The sequence below is a fragment of the Microtus oregoni genome, unplaced genomic scaffold (assembly GCF_018167655.1).
Source record: "Microtus oregoni isolate MIOR12 unplaced genomic scaffold, Mior012 000041F_ref0000270, whole genome shotgun sequence".
In the NCBI taxonomy this organism is placed as follows: Eukaryota; Metazoa; Chordata; class Mammalia; order Rodentia; family Cricetidae; genus Microtus; species Microtus oregoni.
In genome coordinates, this window is record NW_024543208.1 from 2,058,389 (window position 1) to 2,082,428 (window position 24,040).

Below are 24,040 nucleotides of genomic sequence, written 5' to 3' on the forward strand. Positions count from 1 at the left end.
CTAATTCCAAGTGCTAGATTCTCTGCTTGAATTTTTGGCTATTTTCCTTGCTGCTGTTCTTCGCATAGCAGTGCTTTGAATTCTCCCACTGATTATGTTTTTACACAGAAATATCAAGTCGGATCCCATTTTATCACTTTACTCAGTAATCTCTTCGGATCTAGATCCAATATAAACAATTTTAGTAGTCCTTTCTGGCCTATTTCTTTTATTTTTTTTTTCACCCCTAAATGGGAGATTTCTTTTTTTTTTTAATTGAGAAAAGGAGAAAAAAAAAAAAACAAGTTTCCACCTCCTCCCAGCCTCCCATTTCCCTCCCCCTTCTCCCACCTTTCTCCCCCTCCCCCCACTCCTCTCCCCCGCCCTCTCCAGTCCAAAGAGCAGTCAGGGTTCCCTGCCCTGTGGTAAGTCCTAGGTCCTCCCCTCTCCATCCATTCATAGGAAGGTGAACATCCAAACTGGCTAGGCTCCCACAAAGCCAGCACATTACCTAGGTTCAAAACCCCGTGCCATTGTCCTTGGCTTCTCATCAGCCCTCATTGTTCGCCATGCTCAGAGAGTCCAGTTTTATCCCATGCTTTTTCAGTCACAGTCCAGCTGGCCTTGGTGAGCTCCCAATAGATCAGCTCCACTGTCTCAGTGAATGGGTGCACCCTTCGTGGTCCCGACTTCTTTGCTCATGTTCTCCCTCCTTCTGCTCCTCATTGGGACCTTGGGAGCTCAGTCCAGTGCTCCAGTGTGGGTCTCTGTCTCTATCTCCATCCACCACCAGATGAAGGTTCTATGGTGATATGCAAGATATTCGTCAGTATTGCTATAGGATAGGGTCATTTCAGGTTCCCTATCCTCAGCTGCCCTTCTTTTAGTTAGAAGAAACTTTCAATAGTATGATTTATATATTTATAACCTGATGGTTTATTTATTATATCCTTTTTATTATTCAATCATAACATTTTTTTATAAAAAAAATCTTAAACATACTATTTCTTGTTCATTATGAGACACAGTTACGGTGTATTAGAGATGGCTCAGTAGTGGGAAGACCACATTTCTTGGCATTCATGGGACTGATCACCTGACTTTCATTTTATGTGTTCTCTGAGGAGGCGGAAAGATTTTGTTAAAAGTCTGATATTTTGTTCCTGTTTTACAAAGTATCAAAATAATCAGTAATCTAATCAGAAAGATAAATTAAATCACAACTTCCATAACTTGGGGACAAAATTCACCTATTTACTCCATAGGTATATTCTGGTAAATATCAGACTGTACCTACTATCTTTCTGCAAGGGTTTAGGGTCATTTAAACTCCTCTGTTTGACACAAATACACTCTATCACCAAAGTGTCTCGTGGTGCATTTCTCAGGACATGTTCCCTCCATTAAATGGTCAATCGTTGTGTTTTAAAACTGCAATTCAATGTGTGTACACAAACTTTTGGCATTTGTCTTACAAAAGGCAAAAGGGACCTTGGAATTTTGCATATATGTGCAGGTGGATCAGATGGTCGGGATGAAGGAGGAGGGCTCTGCAGAGGTGTCTCTAATCCTAAGATACCTCCTCTAGCATCACTGCATCTTCTCTGGTCTCTTTATGACTTGTTATTATTTAGATGAACAGTATTACCACATTTTCTCATGAGACATTGAATTGCAACTCTAGGTGACGAAACATCTTAGACAAAAAAAGCACTCATGCATTTTGAACAATATTATGAAGGCTTGTAGAGGTTCATGCAAACCCTTCTTAACCCTTGAATACAGAAAGGTTTGTTGGTAGAAGATAAAATGCCTTTACTACTGGAATTTACTCTCAGTCAGTAAAGTTTATGCAATCAGTTTTAAAGGACTTTCAGTAACACTGGGACACTTTGAACAAAAAGGAGTCATTTTGTGTGACTGGTATATACTGACTAGCTGGAAGTTGCTGATTCTGTGAATAATCTGGTGCATAGCTCAATCAGAGAGCTAGGGTCAAGTTTATGTTCTCTTCAGTATGAAAATGGAACCAGGTATGTGTACATGACGAAAATAAAAATGTAGCACATAGGCACATGAAATTTCACTCTGGCTTTAAGAATAATGAGACTATAAATTTTTCAGGAAACAAGTGAAATGACACAGGCTAAAATGTACAAATACTGCATGCTCGCTCTTATATTTTGAAACTAGTTTCTAATTTGTACATATTTGTCTTCATGGGGGAATGAATATATTTAGAAGCCAAGGAACTAAACAGGGCCCATAAGAGGAGAAACAGGGCTTTAAGAAAAGAGACTGTGGAGGATAACACAATGTGTGATAGGAAACTGGGAGGATCAATACCAGAATTAGAAATAGATAAGCCAGGACCGGACAGAGACTTGGAAAAAGAAACCAGGGGGGAGGGCCTACCAAGATTAAATATGCATGGAAATTCTTGGGAAAAAACTACTTTTTAAAATAATTTTTAAAATAACATAAATCTCTTTGTCTTATGGTTCTGGAGAATAAGGGAGTACAATAACATGTGGCCAGCATCTGTTTGACCGGTGGGAGAAGAATTGAAAGTTATCAAATCAAATTATATATGAGAATGTCATTATGAACAATGTTTTGTATAATAATTAAAGATAGTAAAATTGATTACTAATATTGTTTTTAATTTACAACCAGAGAACTTTGTATTTAATATACTCTCATGCTTCTAAAGTTTTGTAATAACTTAAAGGTTAATGCTTCTAATATTTGAGAAAATGAAAGGTTAACTGGGTTCCAGAAGTATCTACTAAGCAATTGTATTGATTTATGCTAAATCCAAAGTTAGAATTTAAGTATCTCCAGTTTAGATTCAATGTTTTCTCCTTCTTAGTCTGTTATGTGTGCCAACTGCTCATATGATGTGGGAATCCAATTTTTTATCTTTACTTTTCTTTTCTTTGCTTTTTGAGTACAATAATATTTTTGTTCACTTAATAGCAATCTAGTTTATTAAGATACAGGTAGTTATTTTTTACTTTTTTCTTTTCTATTTTTGATTTTATGTGAATACATTTTTCTCTAGTCTATTTATTCCATCCAAACCCTCTATATATCCATCATTGCTCTCTTTAAAATCCATGGTTTCTTTATTCATTAATTTTATGATATAATTCCATCATATTCTTTCCCTTCTGCAATTCTTCCCAAACCCCTACTTCCCAACTTTTTTTGAGTTGGGGATTGGATATGAAGTTATGTCCAAAATCTTCCTGACTACTGTCCATAGTAAGTAAAGTTTAATATCTGTTTCTTATAAAATGTCACAAAGTAGCCGGGCAGTGGTGATGCACACCTTTAATCCCAGTCCTTCGGCAGCAGAGGCAGGCAGATCTCTGTGAGTTCAAGGCCAGCCTGGTCTACAAAAGCTAGTTCCAGAAAAAGCTCCAAAGCTACAGAGAAACCCTACCTCGTAAAACAAAAAGTCACAAACGTTTCCAATTCTAGATTGGAATGTGGCTTTAATGATCTCCTGTGTAATGTATCCATAGGGACCTTCTGCTTTGCCCCTGAGTTTCTTAGTTCAGCACATCTAGAGGTCCTTGAACATTTAGCCTCTATACAGGACACACTCAGGAGTCTAGCTGTTCAATTGTCTCTCTTCTGGGATCTCCATGATCTGCATTTAATCTTCCACAGAAAGCAACTTCTTCTTAAGTTCCTTCTTCAGTACTAACATACTAGTGATACTGCTAACAATTCTGCACATTACTTCCCCTGAGACTGTGATAATGAGCCAAACATCAGTTCATAGTAAGGGATTCTACCCTTTAGTGAGTAACAGAGTATCCTGGGTTGTCAGAAAATGGTAGGACAAATCAGCTGCTGTCTTATAAAAAGTTCTCTGTAACAAAACTGGCCATCTAAGATGCTTGAATAGATAGTGTTTTATAGGTTAATCAAGCTTGAAGATCATCTCTGCCCTCCATCTACTCCTGTCTCTTTATGCTGATTGCAGACAAGTGTTTGGCAATGGGACAGAAATAGAGCCAGCTTTGAAATACACCAGGAAAATGACCCGGTGCCAGGTGTGCAGGTGAAAGGGGGGTTAAATTTGCACTTATCTTTTATGTGCCCACAGGGCCTTATATGTTGGTGTTTAAATCTCTGGGAAAATCAGTAGGAAGTTTAAGCATTTTGCTGCCGCTGCTGCAGCGATCCCGGGAGGGTATTGCCCTGTGTCTTCCCATTATTCTTTGTCACTGTGCTTCTAAGAAGAAATACTTTTCAGGACTGTGTGCAATTCTGCAGAGGCTGCTTTACTCTAGCCTGCAAGACGTTCCAGTAAAAATGCTGCCATTGGGGATGTGCTTTGAAAGTGGATATGATCTTGCCGTGAACAGATGAGGTCATCCAATATATTAAGAATCTCAGAGAGGGTAGCTGATAATGAGTTATGGTCTAGATTTAGTTACAAAAACATAAAAAAAGTAGCTTCTTCTTGCCCTAAGTGTCAAAATTTTATTTAAATTGTTCAATCATTTCATGCATATCCTCTAGCAAAGAAACTGTATAGTTTCAGTAAAATAAAAATGCTGACAATATATTCATAATAGTGACACACAGATTATAGACTAAATTTAATATACAATTTTTGGTTGCATTAAATCTTTAACAAGTAACAAAGGTATGAAATATTTGTTTCTCATTCTTCAATTTTAGACAGGAGAAAATCAAGGACTAGAAATAGTTCTCTTTGCAGTTGTTGTATTTTAAGTCCATAAAATGGCTTATTGACCTCCTGAGAAAACTATTTTCTATAGATAAGATTTAGAGACCAGTTCTTTTGGGCTGGATTTTTCTAATTCTATCATTTTCACATCTTTGTTTATTTTATTTTTAGGACATTTAAAATTAATATTGGAAACAGTTTAATAATGATGGGCTTTCATTATTTTCAGTGTCTTTAGATATAACCATGTCATTTGCAAATCACAATTTTTGTGAAGGTAAGTCAGGACAAATGTAACTTACAATTGTTATTTTACAAAACTATATTCTTTCCATGGCTATACAATATGATTTTGTGAATTGTTTAAATGCATTTTTTTCCAAAGGGAATGCATTTACTGTAGGAAATGATCTACACTTTTTTTTAATTCTTAATTTTCAGAAAGTTGGTATATTTCTACTAAAAATAAAATGTTTTTAAATGTCCTGCTCTTCAAAACAAACAGAAATTGTGAAAGAAAATCAGTCTTACCCATGCTACAGTAAATTTGGTTTGCAAGAAGTTGGAGTTAGACAGTAATAGGTTTTAAAAAGATTATCTAATTTTCCAACAGTGCATTTTGCACTTTGTGTGAAACTGAGATGGAGGAATCCATTTCAATTTGATTAAACACATTTAACATTGAGGGCTCTCAGAGCTCAATTACATTTTTCAGTTAATAATTTTTTGTAATATTCTTTTTCTCATTTTTCCCTCTTATCTTTAAAAGAAACTTCCCTTGCACCAGAAGAAAATACTAAAGCCATTATACATCATGACTAACTCAAAAATCTTACTTGGTGAGTGCATTAAAAAAATAAAATTTTCCACCTATTTCTCACTATTGGTAAATTCTATAGCAGTCTATGATAAGAAAGCATTGTGGGAATTAGTTCCTTCCACCTTTCCCTGTCTTAGAGGCAGTAGTCCAAGAACTTGAAAGACCTCTTCTAATTTATTTTTATTTTTTTTAATTTTTATTTATTTATTTTTTATTGAAAAAAAAATTTCCACCTCCTCCCAGCCTCCCATTTCCCTTCCCTTCCTCCCACTCCTCTCCCCCTCCCTCTCCAGTCCAAAGAGCAGTCAAGGTTCCCTGTCCTGTGGAAAGTCCAAGGTCCTCCCACCTCCATCCAGGTCTAGGAAGGTGAGCATCCAAACTGGCTAGGCTCCCATAAAGCTAGACCTCTTCTAAAAGGCAACAAGTTTCTCCTTGTATTTATCTTTTGGTGTCCTTAAGAAGCAGTTTATTAACTTACTGGGAAAGTTATTTTCTCTATTAAAAGACTTAGAAGTGTGTGCCCAAATTTCTATGCTCTGATAGCTGAATCACTTCCCGTTGGTTCTCCAAACAGTGCTGGACAGTCTGTCAAATGGTCAGGGTCGCAGAAGTTTATTATGGAAGGATAGTGAGCATGGATGGCATCCGATATTCTCTTTAATAACAATGGGGTTGTGGTGATTTGTCAATGTGAATAATAAGTATAATGAGTAAGTGATTAGAGGCCTGCCTGCTCTATTACTGTATATAAAATATTGGACTAATGTTGGAAGGGTGCCTGTTGAATTGAAGTTACATCCTCAATGGAAAAAACTAATCTCATTGAATTCCTAATCCAATATTCTCAGTATGTAACAAAGTAGAAGACTTCGGGGTACTCTGGTCAATAATGAATTCACTCGTAGCTAACGACTGAGCCATAAATGTTTATCTCATTTCTTCCAGTACATTGAGTTTTACTTGACAGGGTTTTACCAAATGGTGGAGGGAGTAATTTCACTCATCACTTTTATTCCATTTTATCATACATTCAAACGTTCTAAATCTTATTATTATTTCCTGTATAAAAATGATTTACAATTTCAGGGTTGATCAGTTCGATATAATTATGAATGTAAGATGATGTATTAAAATATATTTCAAAATTTTTGAAGGGAATTTAGATACTAAAGTTAAAGTTCAATGCTATATGTTTTCATAAGACAAGTAACAGGGTGGCCAACAGAGATAGAATAGTTGCATAGATTAGTCAAATACTGTAGCAAACTTGGTTTACTGAATCACCCCAAAATTGTAATGAGAATGTATCAGCTTTCCATTTGGAACTTTAGTTGAGCAGTGGGAAGAATCCTGGCAGTGTTCATGCATGTTAAAGGTGCATGTGTTTTCTAATCCTGTGTGACACCTGTCACGTATTCTGTCCATATGATGATGGGCTAGCACACTCTCTACCATAGCCTGTAAATACGTGCTCAGTAAGTTAATGGCCCTTACAATGCTTAGCCAAGCTTACTGAGAGAAAACGTCAGTGAGTTAACATACTGGTTACCATTTAGCTGTCAAAAAGCTACTATTTTTAAGTCATAGATCTAAAGGTAAAAGCCTTCCAAAGACGCCTTAGGAAACAGATGTCACTTATCCACGGATACTGTCAGCCTTGACTTACATTGGTTCTTACAAAAGAATTAGGAAATTAGTAACCTTCTCACAATATTATTATCACACGCATGTGGGGGATGGTGAGAAGCCATGTGCACTGTCAGATTTGTGTTGAAGTTCTCTGAAGAGATAGTGAGGAAACTGAAGCCTATTTCATGTGAGGATCTAAACAGACACATTTGCTTCCTGCCTTTAATACACAAATGGTGACATAGGTTTCTGATTCTTGAAAGCCAGTCAGATGTAATAGTATCTTTCTGCCAGGCAGTAGTGGCACACACCTTTAATACCATCACTTGGGGGGCAGAGGCAGGAGGATCTCTGTGAGTTCAAGGCCAACCTGGTCTACGGAGTGACTTCCAGGACAAGTACCTAAGGTACTCAGAAAAACCCTGCTTGAAAACCAAAACAAAAAGATTTTCTCTTGCCAATAAATTAGCAATTCATTAATAAGGAATTCAAGTATCAGAGCTGAGCAAAATTGATAATGGAAGAAATGAAGTATAGGCAATCTAGAATTGACAATTTGTGGAATAGTGAGTCCGTAAGAGGCTTGGGGTAATGGGATTCATATTTGAGAGTGTTGGAGATACACATCTGGGTTCAACCTGACCAGCTGCTGAGCAGGACAGAGGGAAGAGAAGATTCCTAATCAACACCTGAGCGAGAAAAGCAATTTTGATGAATGAGCAGAAATGAGATCATGAGATATGAGTCTGAGAAAACATTACAACACTGTAGCCCCACCAGTGAACTGACCATGAAACACATGGCCTTAAATTCACAAAAACAATCATGCATAACTTTTCTATTATAGTTCTTATTGGAAAATACACATTCAATATATGTTTATAGCATTCATTATTTTACAAAGCTAAAGACTTTCAAGAGAAGGACTCTTCTTCTATTTTATAACTTTTCCCTCTAATTGTGCATCTTTACAATCGTCAGACATTCCCTTTACATAATTCATTTTGCAAGGAGGACAGAAAACAGCTTCATCCTTTATTTTTTATTTTCTTTTACAATTATGTCTCCTTTAAGGCTTGTATATTAATGTTGGCTCTACTGTTTAAAGAACTGAAAATTTGGAGTAAACATTTCCATGTTTCTGGGATAAAAATACTCTGATAAAAAGCAGTTTAGGGGAGGTAAGGCTTCATTTCAGCTCATATGTTACAGTCAATCATTGAAAGAAATCAGTGCCAGAACTCAGGCAGCCAACTTAAGCAGAAACAATGGCAGCATGCTGCTGGCTGCATTGCTCACAGCTTAAAAATTAGCTAGCTTTCTTATTGGGGGCAACCTGCAACAGGAATGCTAATACTCTTGGGTTACCTGCACCCATTTCATTTAACAATCAAGGTGATCAGCAGAGATGGTCTCACAGATGTTCTCCCTGCCACTCCCCTCCAGTTCAACCCATGCTCCCAATTTCCGCAGGAGATCTTGTCTTTTTCTACTTCCCATGTAGATTAGACCTATGTATGTCTCTCTTAGGATCTTCATTTGTTGTCTAGGTTGTCTGGGATTGTGATTTTGACTGATTTTCTTTGCTTTATGTTTAAAAACCACTTATGAGTGAACACATGCAATAATTGTCTTTCTGGGTTTGGGTTACCTCAGTCAAAATGATGTTTTCTAGCTCCATCCATTTGCCTGCAAAATTTAAGATGTTATTTTTTCAATATCAAAAGGAAAAAAGATAGCATAATTAACAAATGGTGATGGTGTAACTGGATATCAACATGTAGAAGAATAAAAATAGATCTATATTGTAACATGAAGGGGCCAGGCCTGCTTTTTTGTTGTGGTTTTCTGTCCTACCTATACCCCCAGCTGTTTAGTCCCAGAGAAAAATCACACAAAGATCTCTGTAAATTATAAAGCTGACTGGCCCATTAGCTCTAGCCTCTCACTGGATAACTCTCACATCTTGATTAACCCATTTTTCTGATCTATGTTAGCCATGCGGCTCAGTACCTTTTTTCAATAGGGCAGCTCACATCCTGCTGCTTCAGTGGTCTATGCAGGAGTGGGAGGAATCAACTTCCTCCTTCCCAGAATTCTCCTGTTCTCATTATATCATTTCTATTTCCTGTCTGGTTTTCCCACCTGGCCAATTAGCGTTTATTTATAACATGATTGACAGATTACAGACAATTCTCCCACACCACCATATCTATCACCACCCACAAAACTCAAGTCCAAATGGATCAAAGACCTCAACATAAAGCCAGCCACACTTAACATGATAGAAGAGAAAGTGAGAAGTATACTTGAATGCACTGGCACAGGAGACAAGTTCCTAAATGTAACACCGGTAGCAAAGATACTGCGAGAAACAATTAGTAAATGGGACCTCCGGAAACTGAAAAGCTTCTGTAAAAGGACACAGTCAACAAGGCAAAATGACAGCCTACAGAATGGGAAAAGATATTCACCAACCCCATATCAGACAGAGGTCTGATCTCCAAAATATACAAAGAACCCAAGAAATTGATAATCAAAAGAACAAATAATCCAATAAAAACATGGAATACAGACCTAAACAGAGAACTATCAATAGAGGAATCTAAAATGGATGAATGGCACTTAAGGAAATGTTCAACATCCTTACTCATCAGGGAAATAAATGCAAATCAAAACAACTCTGAGATTCCATCTTACACCTGTAAGCGTGGCAAAGATCAAAAACACCGATGACAACTTATGCTGGAGAGGTTGTGGGGTAAAGAGAACACTCCTTTATTGCTGGTGGGACTGCAAGTTGGTACATCCTCTTTGGATGTTAGTGTGGCGATTTCTCAGAAAATTAGGAAACAACCTCCTCAAGACCCAATAATACAACTTTTGGATATATATATCCAAAGGATGCTCAATTGTGCCTCAAGGACATGTGCTCAACTATGTTCATAGTAGCATAGCAGAACCTGAAAACAACTTAAATGCCAATCGACTGAAGAATGGATAAGGAAAAATGTGGTAAATTTCCTTAGTGGAGTACTACACGGCAGAAAAAAATAATGATATCTTGATATTTTTCTTTATGTTCTGATAACTTTCTAAGAAAATAGCAAAAATTAATATTTTAAATGTAATTTCTTATAAGTATGTGAAGTGTATTTCCAATTTTTTAATATTAACTCTAGACAAGAATCAATTATCAAATAATCTGGCTAATAGTTTCATTCTGCATTAATATGTTTGATTATGAACTTTGTATAGGTAAGTTATATTATTAAAACATAAAATAGAAGTAAATATAATTATGTATCAATACAAAAATTTATACAATAAAATCAGAAAATAACTTAGTATACCATAAAATTATACATAAAGGTATGTTTTTCAATGTATATTTCAAAGGAAAACAAATTTCAAAGCCTAAGTTATTTTTTATCAGCCAGTAGGTATTTTGATACCAATCAGTTTAGACTTGTTTGTCTAGTACAGAATCACACCAGATAGCACAAGTACAGCCTCCATAAATATTCCTAATTTGTGAGATTTTTAATACATTTATTATTTTATGACAGTGTCTCAGAGTGACAAATTGACCTAAAACTCAGTATGTAGTCGTGTTAGAGTTGAATTCATGTTTCATGGTCTATGAATTAACTTCATAGAAGAAATAAGGCTCATAAGATGAGAAAAGAAAAATAGATGAAATTTGTGTTAGAATTCACAAACCAGTGTAGTCAACAGTCCAAAAAGTTCTGGGAGCTCTCACTAAGCTAAGCTGGAGCTTTAGAGACATTGAAAGAGTAACAGTTTCATAGAGAGAAACTTCTAGAAGATAAAAATGTACGAGGTTTAGGAATCACAAGTGGCCAATCATGATGAAGATGATGAAGGCCTGAACTCAGAAATGGACAGAATTTTTCAAAGTACTTTTGCATTCAAATGTAAATATCAACCCTGAGGGCTACCTTTGTTCTAACCACTTCTGCCTTATAGTTTTCCTTCTGCCATTAAACATAAGGTATTGTGTGAGCCTCTGGAATGTAGATTTTTTTTTTTTGGCTTAACTGATAAATCAGTCAGCTACTGATTTAAGTGTGTTTCATTCACACATATGGAGGGCATTCTATACACATTGTTGTCTGTAGTTGTGGCCTCAGTGTTTTATACTGTTAACAGAAAAGTGGACAACTTTCCAAATACACGTCTATAAATTGAGTAGTAAATTAGAAGTCTTCAGATAATCCTCAAAATTTGATGGAGGAATGTGTCATGTTTTGGGGAGAAAGCTTCTGGATATTCATTGGCTAATATTAGGGGAAATTCTGACATCTTTACATCCCATTGAAATTCAGAAAATCAAAACCATATTTCCAGATCTCACACAGAAATTTGAAAGTATATTTTTATAAATTACATTATCTTTCGGGGAAAGAAAATAGTTTTGTAGTCAGTCAAGAAATTCTTGCCCATATAAAACAGTGAATATTTAAGGATTATGCATAATATTTCAATATTATGGGCTATATCACTTTTCATTAGGTAACTAAGAAAGATTCACATTTTATACTATGAGATTTAACAATAACCTATCAATTTCATGACTCCATAAATACTCAGAGTGTGTTTTATCTAAATGCTAACTTTGATTTGGAGCACAAAGTTCCCACAGGTGTGGATTAAAGGTGTCCCCATTTTCTTCTTCAGGGAATCTTGAGGAGTTTCGCTCTTTTCATCCTCCAGTCGCAACTCCCTTCAGTGGAGGCTCTTCCTTGGTAAGTCTTACATGTTTCTCATTGTGAGTTTAGTTTACTATGATCTGAATGTCTATCTTAAAGTAGAAGAGAAATAGAGATGTCAAGATCATTCACAAATTGCAGCATTATGTTAAATGGGAGACCATAACTTTGCTACTATTTCAATCATTCGAAAGTTCAAAGTACTTTTAAAAGCTGTCATTGTAAAATTGAAATTATATGCTTGATTAGATACTGGTGATTTTCTGAGTCTAGGATTATAATATCATTGCTGATCATTTTTGTTTAAATAGTATATTCAGAAATACCTCGGATTATAAGCAACTCTGGAAAAGCCATCTTTGGAGAGATCTAAAATTAGAGTGACATTCACATTCTTCTTCAGGTGTCATGAGCATCACATTCAGAACATCATTGCTTAAATTATCAAATGGCAGTTTCAAGCATACTTTATTCTCAGACAATTTTGTTTTATTTTTCAAGACAGGATTTGGCAGTGTATTTCAGCCTGGCCTTGAATTTATAGTCTTCCTACCTCAGTCTCTGAATGGAGAACTCGAGGTATACACCACCATGCATTGCTTTTTATCAGCAAAAACCGTGTGTTTTCATGTGCACTGGTGTTTTTGCCAGCAAGTATGTTTGTATGAGGGTGTCATATCCTTTGGAACTGGAGTGCAGACAGCTGTGAGATGCTATTTGGGTGCTGGAATTGAACCTAAGTCCTCTGGAAGAGCATCCAGTGATCACAATCACTGAGCCAACTCCAGAGAAACCCCTGACACTCTTTCTTAAAGTGGAATTTAAAGTTTAATCATGTGCATATGCGTGTATAGGTATGTGCAGAGATACTGTGAATGACTAAGTAGTCTCAAAGTGGGCATCTCATTTCCAGGAGTTGTAGTTGCAGGCAGTTATACACTACCTAGCGTGAGGGCTGGGGAACAAAACAGAGATCTTTGCAAAGCAGTTAGCTCTCTCAAACACTTACCTCCCTCTTCTGCCCTAAGCACTAGAAACATGGAGGAGATATGTCCACCCATTATAAATGCTAAGGCTGGAGACTAGACAGTGACCTGGGTAAATTGAAATGCTTGCTAAACAAGTGTGGAAACCAGAGTTTGTATCCTCATCACTCACACAAATGTTAGATGGTATTGATGTCCCTGCCCATAACTCCAACTTCAGCAGGTAAAGAAGGACTGTGGTTCCTCTTCCTCAGGATTATTGACTACCAGTCTGAAAGGGTGGAGGTAACAGAAGAAGCAAACAAGGTTCATATGGCTATAAATATGATGAAGATAGCCTTCCAGGAGATAACTTTATGGAGAAAACTCAACTTTATTCCAGAGTATAAAAATTATTTAAGATTGGAAAGCCTGGGGACAAACCCTAACGTACATTAAGTGGCAGGCACCTATCATATAGCTGCATTAGTGGAAGCACAGGCTTATCAAAATGCCTAGAATCTTAACTCAATATATGGCACTAGGGAAAGAGTGTGGGGAACTAAGTCAAGGGTCATCCTTGGGAATCTGGGCATAGAGACCTTCTCTAAATAATAGCAGAACGAAAGCAGGAAGCCTCACTGGGGAGGGAGTCCTTCATGTTGCCTAGCTTGGATAAATCTGATAGGCCACAGTAAGCTGCAACCTCTAAACCGTAGAGCCTCCCAATACCAGGTGATCCCCAGAAAATGTTGGTTAACAAGATTTGTCATCTGGGAAAGCTATACATTTGACTGAAAGACCCTGCCCCAGTGAACAAAGTGAGTGATTAAGAATGATTCCTGAAATCCAACTCAGATGTCCATGCACATAAACACACACTTATATTTGCAAACCCACACATGCAAATTATGTACACACATACATATAAGCACCATACATGCCAACATGCTTTGAAAATTGAATTTAATTGATATTGATGTAACACATGTCATGGTAAGAAATATATTTTATAATTATATATGTGCATACATATATGACTACATCTATATAAATTATGTATATATATTTATAATTATATGCATACATATATATGCATACAATGTTGTGGATGAAAGTTTGAAGAGACTTGAAGCAATACTTAGTAAGTATATTTTAATATCTCACTTCTGGGAAGTTGAGGAAGTAGAAGAATTCAAGAGCTGTTATTACGGGAAATCAAATTGCCAAGTGTTTGAGAAAGAAACCTGATATCACAGGACTATCTCCACAGTATCTGTCTAAATCAATTTCTAGTTCCATACTATGGCTACTGTGTGGTAAGATTCCTTAGTGAGATTAGCTCAGCATTGTTGTTGGCTCTTTTTTTTTTCAACTTTATTTTCAGTGGCAAACTTGCAGGTGTTACACTATAAAGAAAAGGCATTAATATCAGAAGAGTATAGTAAAAATTCCTTTAACCAGTGTCTTTCCACACACGATACTAGAAGAAAATGAGAATTGGTTCTCATGGGACAACGGATAATGTCTTCTGGACAGTTTCATGGTTTCCCTAGTCTGACCTTTTACAGTAGAACTAACAACTCATGTGTCAAACCCCTGCCCAAGTCTACAAGAAGCAGTTTTTATATTAAATGATACTTTCAGGACACTCCAGTCTAGATACCATTACTCTACAGTCTTACTGATTATCCATACGGCTTATCTGAGGTTTCCTTCAATTCAGGACTAAATGTTGCTAAAATAATTTAAAATCTATTTAAATATTTTGTTAACCAGAATTAATTTTATAGTTCATCCCTTTAGAAACCCCACACTTCACTGAAATACAGATATACTTTCTCCATGATGTTGCTTTATCAAAGTTAACAATAAACTTATCCCAGTAGAATCCGTGGAGTCCATAGTCACTCATACTTCCAGTCTCCTGCACACAGCTGGATCATCTAACGTCCCCATTTAAGGAGTCACCTTCTGTGTTACCAAGTTAGAACACATGTTCTCTAGCACATATTAAAAGTATTATCTTGAAGGGTATTTTCTGTTCTGTAACATTAGAAATGGCTTTTTATGACCTCCATCTAAATAGACTAACAGATTCATCAATTTTATTACTTCGTTTTGAAACACACTTTCCTGTTCAGTACTCTCAGTAGTAAAACACTTAACAAAATTGTTTGAGCTTCTAATACTAACCACATGCATGAATGCTATCTCACATCAACTTAGTTTACCACCTGCTAGAACATAATGGCTATTTAAACAGCATTGTTCAAGTTTTCTGATGAAGTAATCCACCTCAAACCAAATAGCACAGCCACAATAATCATTTATGAGCCTGGATAGATGGTTCAGCAGTTAAGAGCACTTGTGGCATATCCAGAGGACCTAAGTCTTCAGTTAAGGGTGATAGTAATGGAATTCAGGTTGTCTACAACAACAAGTGCACTAAGCCACTGAACCAGGTCTCTAGTTCCTATCAGGATTTTCTGAGTATGAGGAAATCTGTGGGGACCCCTCCTTTCTCTTACACACATACCCTATAGGTATTTGTGCCTGGGTACTTTTCCTGTCCAAGATACCCCTCTCAAGGGTCAACATTTGCTCTTATCATCCCTTAGATATCTGTTTTCATCCCTTAATATCTTCACTGATACACTCATCTAGTCTTTTAGTGTGAGTGATTCATAACTCATGCTAATCATTTTATCTCCCTCACATCTCAACATTTCATTCCTGAGAACTCACAAAATTTATTTCTCACCACATTCATTTAATATTACAATTCAACAACACAGTCCATATCAAAACAATTCAGGGAAAGAACTCAAGGCAGGAACCTAGATACAGGGTTTAAATCAGAAGCCAAGGAGGATGCTGCTTTACTGGCTTGCTCTCAATAGCTTACTCAGCCTGTTTTCTATTCACTTCAGGACCACATGTCTAAAAGTAGCATCTCCCATAGTGAGCTGAGCCCTGCCACACCAGTCGTTAATCAAAAGAGGTCTCACAGGAGGGAAGATTTTATTAATATGGTTACTTCTTCCCAGATGACCTGACCTTGTGCCATATTTACTGAACACTAACCAGATCAAAGATCATGCTGGGATATTTCAGCATTTAACTTGTCTCAATTTATTATAAGTTTCAACTGCATTAATAATTTTATTTAGGTGTTTTCTAGTAAATGTGATTTAACATTCAGTATCCATGGACTGTACTGATTCAACTAATCATGGATTAAAATTTAGAAATACATACTTCTATACAGAACATATAAAATCTCTCTATTTGTGTCCCTTTTCATTCTTTTCTAAATAATTCAGTGCAATAATTTACGTAGCACTTTAACTGAAATCAGAATTATAGTGGTCCAGAGATTCTTCAGAGAATACAGGGTAATATATGCAGACTTTGTGCACACTACACACAGTTTATTTTTATAAAGCATTTGAGCATTGATGGGTTGTGGCATCCAAAAGAGATACTGATGCCTTACTAAGGAAACAGACCTATTGCATTGTATCCCATACCTTGCAATATGTGAGAACAGTTCTAGGGCCATTGTATACGTATGTGTGTGTGCCTGCACGTGTGTTTATAATGTATAAGCATTATTTTATATAATTATTCAATAAGTAAATAAAGCATTATGTTCTCCTATTAATTTTAAAATATGATGACATATTTAGTCAGTGTATTTTGGTACATTTGTACACACATTTATCATGACTAAAATGTGACATGAATGATACATAATGCTTCTCTCTGAAGTACTCATCTGTATTTATAAACGCGGGACGCATTTTTCAGTGTCACCAAAAGAAAGCTGCAAACTGTATCCACTCATCACCTCTAGACTTAACACTTGCTTTCATCTGAAACAACTGTTTTTAATTCATAGCAGAATTTCTTGACCATTTTCTCCAGATACTAATTAATTTACTTTTCTTCATATACTTAATAAACTAAAACTTGTAATTGTATTTCATTGCATTGATGGTAATCTACAGGAGACTCAATCCCAACGTTCTTGTTACTTTCAGGAAACTGACTTTACAATTCCTATCAATGGTCTGAGGGAACTGAATTAATAGAAAGATTTACCCCCTTTTATTTATTCTACCAAGGCCAAGTCTCTAGAGGAGAGCTTCATATTGCAGACATTGCATTCTCTGGTTTTCTGGCTGGCTTAATGGGATGTTAACATCGATTGGTACTATTTCTCTGTCACCTGAGAACAGTTGTAGACTTTGTGGTGGGCTACTGTTTCACTTCCTTCTCATGTCTTTTTTTAAAATTGGGCATCACTAAACCAAATGTCTTCCATGCTTATGGGACCGCAACTTCCTTTTCTGAGGAATGAATTCTTGTAAATGTGTAATGCACCCGGAACCCAAACCACACCACATTGGTTATGTCAAGCCTGTAACAAATAATATCAGATTCTCTGAAAGTGTGGGGAGCTCAAACATGTGCTGTTATGAAACTGTTGCCCTCTGGTGAATGCAGGACTATTACTAAGATTTTGTAAAGCTGAGCATAGACTGAGTTCTTTTTGTACTCCAGCCATTTTAAATTCACTCTGTGAGAAACTGAAGTAGGATTAAGAAATTTCCTTGTAATTTTTAAAAAATTAAAAATGGACATTATAATTTTCAATATTTAAATACTTAAAACAATGTGAATTTTTGTTAAGGCTCTGATTATTCCCTGCTGAGGATTGTCTTCCCTGACTGTCCAAGTGGGCCAGATCCTGTAACAGACCACAAGTACCAAGTGGTATCACTGTGAACAATACTATCTTGTGTGGTAAGGTACTTACTTTATTGTCATGGCCAGGATCTGTAGGTATTTAAAGCTAGTATCTCTCTTCAGTGGATTTTGGGTTTCTCCAGAAGCATCATCAATATCTAAAGATTTGACAGTGTCAGTCATTTAAGTGGTAATCCCTCAGGACACTCTGTTTAAACATTTCCCAACAAAACACTTCTTGCCTCACCTGTACATTCTTTTTCCTAAGGTATTTTGTCTGCCTGACCCTCTTTGTATAAGGTTCTTTTCACCCTTTGCATTTATCCAAGAGTGATAATGAAAGCCACCCCAACTTTAACAAAGTTGTTTAATTTACCATCCCTTCTGATTCTGCTTCACTCTCATATTGAGATACATTCGTCATCCTTCAAATTCTTGAAGTCAGTGGAGGCCTTCTTCAGCACAATTCTCTCTCCAGGACAGTCTTCAGACATACAATTTCTTATCATCTCAAAGTAGGTGACAGATTTAAATGATAGTTACAGTTTACGTATCTCTTTGATCAGTAAGAATGAACATTGAAAAGAATGAGAAATCTACCACTAAAGTTGGTGGAAATCTTATAAACCTACAATACATTTGGATGTGAAAAGGTTGCTATTATGTGCATTTCAAGTGCTTATAATTTAGTATAGATTATCCTCAGATAAAATTGCTTAATGATAATAGTTTCAAAATCCCTTGAAGGATTCAAAATATGGAAAATTTGTAGGATTAATGCTAAAACACATGGGGAAATTGAACTGCGGGGTCTGCTTACAACATGAAATAGAAGGTGGAGTTTATCTTCCTTCAAATTTTGCCTTATGAGAGTTCATTATACACTTACAATGAAAATTCTGGGAGATTGTCATCAAAAAAGTATATAGACTAGAAATTTTTTCCTCCTCAAGACAGCAGATACTCATATTAAACAGGAAACCATAATAAACAACACATGGAAATGGTTGTCAGAGGAAAACAATCTTTTCAAAAGAAAGGAAATCTAAAAGACTTTATTATATAATAGTATGCAAATTTATTACAGGGGAAATTAAAATGACAAATGATTATCATGATTTACACATTGTAAACAGTTATCTTGTATTAAAATCATTTTATGACATTCAAAAAAGTAAATTGTACAGTCGTAGAACATTTGAAGTTGCTTATTTAAGTAGTGGAAGATATATCACTATCACAAAATACAGGAAGTAACTATGATTGAAATAACTCATAAAATTCCAAATATAAATAGTAAGCAAATACCAATTAAAGTTTCCATTCGAAGAATGTGTATTTTGAAACAGTTAACTAATGTATATTTTGAAACAGTTAACAGCTGTGTCATCTAGGACCCAAACATGTAAGAACAGGTAAAGATATCATGAACAGACAAATGCCCCACTTTATATTAAATATCATTTCTGATTTCAGGATGCATTTATGTTGAGCCTGAAGAATTTGGAATCATTTTTACTTTGGGCTTAACTTGCAATGGAATGCAGTAATTAAGTTGTTGTGGTCGATGAGAAAGACAACAGAGAACTTAACAAACTTGAGGACGCGGATGTTTCATGATGCTGTCATGACTCTCACACTTTATCCGAACACAACAAGTGCTAAGCTTGAGGTCTGGCAAAATGCATGTGTGTTTCTGTTCACCTGGAGAGAACATGGGAAAGAACAAGAGCAGATAAAAAAGAGCATGAGACGACAAGTTAAAAGCACAGGCTTTTGAAGAAAATACAGTTTTCCTCCTTCGAATTTGTGAAAGAAGTTATAGCAAAGTTGACTTTGTTGTGACTAGGGATGGACAGGTGTTCTTACTTTTAGGACTGCAGTGCCAATTAGGAAAACCACCTACCTGCAATATGGCCTTGAAGATTCTCTGATATCTCCTGTACTAGAAATATTTGTAAGAAACTGGACTAGAACAGAGACATGGCTTTGCTATATGGAGACCGAAAAAATGCTTTGAAATGGGATGTGTGTATAGTGTTTACAGTATATAGTAACATTTAAAGTTATTTGTTTATTATTTTTGACATAGGATTTCAGTGGATAGCTTCTCTGTCCTGGAACTCACTGTGTAGACGAGGACGCCCTTGAAAAGATTCTCCTGTCTCTGTCTCTCAAATATGGAGATTAAAGGCAGGCACCATCATAAATAGTTATATTTAAAGTTCTTATTGATAATAGTATTTGAAACACTGTGGTTTCAACGAACTTTTAATAATATCTGTGATCTATTTACAGCAATTTTTCTAGTTTAATTAGTCATAATAGTGACACAGGAATTGACAGTCTGTGTATATTCAGTCATTTTCAAAAAATCTCTCTGATTTTGTGCTTTATAAATACTGATTAAATTATAAAATATCATTTTTATTTTAACTTTCAAACTTGAGAAGAATATAAATTTTTAGTGCAATTTTATTTTCTAATATAGAATGCAGTCTCATCCAAGGGCAGATTTATAGAAAACCAATGTAAAGGTTTTTGGAGTCATAAAAATATTGAGTCATAAAGTATTTTAACAGAAAAACCTAATTACATCTGTATAATTCAGTAAGCTCATAGCTTTTAGTGGTGAATTATTGAGAACATGAAAACAATTAGCAAAAGAAATCATTTTTAAATTGGACTGTAGGATTTTGGCTCCCACCTATAGCATTTTATTCTTTCCAGTAGTTAAAATAAAATTTGGCCAACGTAAATCTTAATCTACCCAATCTACATAAACTGCAATAAATTAGCTGAATGATTTTTCTCATAATTTATAATGAAATACCCCTCTGCAAAACTTGTGTTGGTAAGCTTTTAATTTGTGCCTCATTTCCTTTCGGTTAATTCCTCAGGCAGCAGCATTGTCAGGTCATATCTGCATGGGAAGGATGGTGTTTCCCAAAGGCTCAAATGCAGCACGGGTTCATTTGTTGTTCACTAGGTGAACTGGTGAGCTAGCATGTTGACACTGGGATTTCTTTTGGGGAAAGAAGTTAGAGACCAGATTAGCACTACCAGTTTCATCATCAAACAGACTCCAGGTTTGATTAATCCTAACATGAGGAAGGTGAGTGAGTCTCTTTCTTGTATTTCTGTCATCTCTAGATTTCTATACAAAGTGTCCTGCTCAGTCATGAGAGTGCTCCAAGTGACTGACATATAGAACCTTTTCTGTGAATGCCTGTTTTTTTCATACCTCTTACCTTCTTTACACCAGACCTCAGGAGATGCTCTCAAATATTATCTGTCAGGTTTACAAAACAGCATTAAGCAATTATCTTGGATTTCCACATTCTGTGGTGGGACAGGAAGATCTGAAACTACTAGAAACCAGTGTGTGCAATAGGGACCCGAGATTGTCCTGTTGATGTCATGTCACCTTAAGGAATGAAGAAAGATTTCTTTTTTGCATAGCTTACAACAAGAGCAAACTCGACTCTAAATTCAGCACTTCTCTCCCTGTATCATGATTTTGGTTGTAGTTGTGGGCAAGGGACACAGAATATTACATAGTTAAAACTAAAGCTACACATTCCTCTTAGGTTGTAAAAGATGATTTCTTGGAAATTCAAGGCATAGTAATGTTGGTTATTCTGTTTTAATAAAGTCAGATGAAACTTAAAACTTGCTGAGTATACAATAGAATGGTACTTTGAGTATACAGTTTTCAGTGATACCAAGACATGTGTTGATTAGGGAGAGTATCAATTACAGTGAAACACCATGCTTAAGAATCACCATGCCTGATGGGTGGTGGTTGACACACATCTTTAATTCTAGCACTCAGGAGGCAGAGACATGCAAATCTCTGTGAATTCCAGCCCAGCCTGGTCTACAGGGCAATTTCAAGAATATCCAAGCCTGTCTTGCAAAACCAAAACCAAAACAAAACAAACAACAAAAAAACAAAACAAAAACAAGATGGCCACAAAAGCAAGTTGGGTTTAAATAAATTTGGCTTGCATTTTCACATTGAGAAAACATGGACAAGAAGTCAAATAGGGCAGGAACCTGAAGGCAAGAGCTGATGCAGAGGCTATCGAGGGGTACTGTTTACTGTTTTGCTCAATATGGTTTGCTAAGTCTACTTTCTTTATTTTATTTTATTTTACTTATTTATTTTTAATAAAAATTTCTTCCTCCTCCCTGCCTTTCTTTTCCCTCCCCCTCCTCCCACTCCCCATACCCTACTCTCCTCCCCCTCTCCAGTCCGAAGAGCAGTCAGGGCTCCCTGCCCTGTGGGCAGTCCAAGGTCCTCCCCCCTCCACAAAGGGAAGTGCATCTAGGAAGGTGAGCATCCAAATAGGCTAGGCTCCCACAAAGCCAGTGCATGCAGTAGGATCAAAACCCAGTGCCATTGTCCTTGGCTTCTCAGCAGCCCTCTTTGTCCACCATATTCAGAAAGTCCAGTTTTATCCCATGCTTTTTCTGTCCCAATCCAGCTGGCCTTGGTCCCCAACTAGGTCCTTGGGTAGCTGAGGAGAGAGAGCCTGAAATGGCCCGATCCTATAGCCATACTGATGAATATCTTGCACATCACCATAGAACCTTCATCTGGCGATGGATGGAGATAGAGACAGAGACCCACATTGGAGCAATGGACTGAGCTCCCAAGGTCCAAATGAGGAACCGAAGGAGGGAGAACATGAGCAAGGAAGTCAGGACCGCGAGGGGTGCGTCCACCCACTGAGACCGTGGGACTGATCTAATGGGAGCTCACCAAGGCCAGCTGGACTGGGACTAAGTCTGCTTTCTTATAAAACTAGCCCAAAGATTACCCCACCCCCAATGGACTGGGCTTTCCCCATCAACCACTAAAAAACACCCTACATCCTTATCTACAGTCTGATTTTATTCATCTTACAGCATTTTCTCAATGGAGACTCTTTTCTCTCAGATGGGCTTTAGCTCATGTCAAGATGACATACAACTTACCAGCACAAGCAATCTTATTAATTTGGATGCAAGGTCAGAGCAAAGTTCAATCTCTTTGATGACAAGAGGGATTTTTCAAAGAGAAGTATCACCACAGAGGTTGACAGAAACATCTACTATAAGAGGCAAAAATGTCTGTGTCTGTTGGAGTTTGAAAAGAACCATTGTGTATCAGATCAGCAATTCTTCACCAGATAAATACTTGGCATAAGAGCATGAATGAGTAAGATTTTTCACACAAACCAGCAGATTTCAAAGTGTAAAGAATGTTTTCTAAGTACACTGATGTAAAGTGGCCAATGTCTAAATCTTATAATTGTCTGGTGCCTAAGAAATGAGAAAACAAGGACAACTGGTGAGCATATCCTCAGGGGACCATGTGCCCACCACCCAAGGTTCATTTTAAGAAGAGATCATTGGTTGAGTATGTTACTAGGTGGTGCAGCACCTGCCAGGGATGCTCTAGTCCTGGGTTTTATGCCAATCCTAAAAAATAACTGATGAAGCAGAAGGTAAAAAAATACACAAATAAATCAGGAGCATTCTTTTTTAAAATTGAATTAAATTGGCTCACATTTCATAAAGAGTTTCTTATGTTTCTATCATAAATACAGATTAATAGTCAATCTTTTCCAATGTCTTTCTTCTGAAATAAGTATGAGTTTAAAGTAATCCAAAGCTTTCTTAAAATATTTTATATATTATAACCATTTTTGAATAAAAATGAGCAGTTTCATAAGAATGGTGTGATATTTTATAATACAAAACACTTCCAATTTCTAAACTGAGCATAAAGAAGCATTGAATTTCTTACTAATATCACAGCTGCTATTTGCTGTTATGGGTTCATTCTTCTCCTTTACACAGACCCTCCCCATAATCCTTTCCTCCTCCTAATACATAGAGTTACCAAGCACTGGCTTAACTACTTTGAGATGCATAATTTAAGTCCCATATGGGGGCACATTGCAGAGTTAAAGCTTTGGCTGACTTTTCTAATTTCTATATAAAAATCCAAACCTTACATTCTTATGACATCTCAGCTGTCCAAGAACCTGTGACATCACAGCAATTTTAAAGGTTTTTATAGGCTTTCCTTCAAAGAAGGACAATTAATTTGAATATTTTTATATGGACACAGTAACATATTTCTATGGGGGACGTTGTTCTCTTGACATGATTTTCTTAACTATTTAAATATTTATCTAGTGTAATAGCAATAATAATAAAATGTACCTCGGCAGCTGCTAGTGAACATGTTTTTGTTGCTGACAATTTCAATTAGAAGTCTTGCTGGAGAATCCAATGAAAATGTGGATAATTTTGAAAAGGTCAGTTCTGAATTATTGTTAACCATAACCATTTCCCAAGCCATTAGCAGATAAAAACCAATTGAAACTGAGAGACATAAAAGTAAATTATTTGAGAGCTTCCCAGATAGATGTGGAGAGTGTCATACATATGT

The 24,040-nt window shown here is 36.4% G+C and overlaps 1 protein-coding gene across 43 annotated transcripts in view; it reads left to right on the plus strand.

The window, feature by feature from the left end:
- The window catches only part of Ptprd (protein tyrosine phosphatase receptor type D), a 2,219,644-nt gene that overhangs the window by 567,484 nt on the left and 1,628,120 nt on the right, over positions 1-24,040 (plus strand). For all 43 annotated transcript variants that reach the window (XM_041632294.1, XM_041632295.1, XM_041632298.1 and 40 more), the window contains exon 3: positions 11,841-11,908. The gene's annotated coding sequence lies outside the window, so the exon portion shown is untranslated. The remainder of the gene's footprint in view (positions 1-11,840; positions 11,909-24,040) is intronic.